Genomic DNA, 1,836 nt, shown 5'->3' with positions numbered 1-1,836 from the left:
CGGAAACCTCCATCACCGACGTTCCTTCCGACGGAGAAGATGACCTATACGCTCGCCTGAAATCACTTCAACGGCAACTCGAATTCATCGAGATCCAAGAGGAATATGTTAAGGACGAGCTCAAAAACCTCCGACGAGAACATTTACGGGCACAGGAAGAAGTCAAAAGGATCCAATCGGTGCCGTTAGTAATTGGACAGTTCATGGAGATGATTGATCAGAATAACGCTATTGTAGGTTCAACTACGGGTTCTAATTACTATGTTAGGATACTAAGTACGATTAATCGAGAGCTTCTTAAGCCGTCGGCTTCTGTGGCCTTGCATCGCCATTCAAATGCGTTTGTTGATGTTTTGCCACCTGAGGCTAATTCCAGTATTTCTCTGCTTAGCCAATCGGAGAAGCCTGATGTTACTTACAATGTAAGTGTTATACTTCTGAGCTGCTCAGAGTAGGGTTTTTTTTGCTTAAATACATTGGTTAGGGTTTCTTATTATGTGGAGTCTTTTGTGTAGGGATTACTACTTGTTACAGTAATAATAGCAAATTAGAGGCTTTCTAAATTTCAACTTGAGGAAAATTATGAGTCTTTCTGAATCTCAGACTTATTTCAGCGTAGAATTCTCTTAATTTTGAATTTTGGTTATTGTAGCACCGAACTTATTGATCTCGTACAATAGAAAGTCAATTTTCATTAGTGCAGTGACCAGCTTACTAATGAAAACGAAAACATGTTGGGTGTAAAAGAATCTTTGTAGTTATGGAGGAAGTCATAATCTCCTAACATAGGTACTATGGCTTTTCTAGAGTCCTATTAATTGACTTGCTTTTCTAACTTTTCAGTAAGATGATTTGTTTCAGAAAGTGTTATATTGCTTAATTTATGTGCAACACTCAAATTCACAGTTTCACATGATTTCTCAAGCTTTAAGTTACTCTCATGGTGAGGGTGATGGTTCGACCACCCGACACCATTTGTTGATCCCTTTCCACTGCTGCATTTACTGTCGAATGTTCTATTGCTAGAGATCTCAATTGCAGCAGCTATATGCATTCCCTTTGTTAAATACGACTCTTGAAGTCTTCTTTTCTTAAAGAAGAATACTACCTAAAGCAAAATTTGGAGTTAAAAAGTTTGTATATGGGAAGATCAACTTCCTTACCGTTTGTTCTATTAGTCTTCTGCTTTAGTGTTAAATCTGCCGAAGAAGGAGGGGTGATTGTGGGTGGGTTCTTTTTAAAATAATTTTATTTTCATTATACTCCTTCCAACCACTTTTATTTGTCATGTTGTGTTTTTCGAAAGTTAACTTGACTAATTTCAAAGTAAAATTAGATTGCTATTTTTTTTACCCTCCCTAGGAGCTCTCACCCCTTTTACTCCCTTGGTGACTCGAACTCGCAACCTTCGGGTTGGAAGTGAGGGGTGCTTACCATCCGAGCAAATTCCTCTCGTCAAATTAGATTGCATTAATTTGATATTTAAACAAAAAAAATTAGATATTCAAAAACTATACAAAAAGTACTATAAATCGTAATTTTTTGCATATCAATATGATGTAAAAATGCATAGTAAAATGCTAGTCAAAGTTTTTATAGTTTTACTCTAAAAAATGATACTAGTCCTATATATACTAGTAGGACTATTTTTAAATTTATTTTTTTTACGCGTTTTGATTTTTTTGGTTTCTTTCTTTTTGCCACGACATTCTTTTGGATGATATTAAATTCAAGTAAAATAAAATTAGGAGGGTAAATAAACGTCCATGTAATTAAAATGTTTTTGTTTGAGAAAATGATATCACATACTCTCTTATAATTTGAATAATATATCAT

General features: G+C 34.9%; 1 protein-coding gene and 2 long non-coding RNA genes across 4 annotated transcripts in view; 1 reads left to right on the top strand and 2 right to left on the bottom strand.

The window, feature by feature from the left end:
* Nucleotides 1-433, bottom strand: part of LOC107059995 (uncharacterized) — a 2,755-nt gene extending 2,322 nt beyond the window's left edge. The window contains exon 1 of the long non-coding RNA XR_001473079.1: nt 8-433. This is a non-coding gene — a long non-coding RNA (uncharacterized lncRNA). The remainder of the gene's footprint in view (nt 1-7) is intronic.
* LOC102582711 (60S ribosomal protein L10-like) overlaps nt 1-1,836 on the bottom strand; it is a 37,817-nt gene that overhangs the window by 17,753 nt on the left and 18,228 nt on the right. The window lies entirely within an intron of this gene.
* LOC107059994 (uncharacterized) overlaps nt 1-1,836 on the top strand; it is a 23,089-nt gene that overhangs the window by 6,477 nt on the left and 14,776 nt on the right. The gene's annotated exons all lie outside the window — the stretch shown is intronic.

This window comes from Solanum tuberosum, unplaced genomic scaffold (assembly GCF_000226075.1).
Source record: "Solanum tuberosum cultivar DM 1-3 516 R44 unplaced genomic scaffold, SolTub_3.0 scf00052, whole genome shotgun sequence".
Classification (NCBI taxonomy): domain Eukaryota; kingdom Viridiplantae; phylum Streptophyta; class Magnoliopsida; order Solanales; family Solanaceae; genus Solanum; species Solanum tuberosum.
Note: the sequence above shows the minus strand (reverse complement) of the source record. Positions and strands in the feature narration are given on the sequence as shown.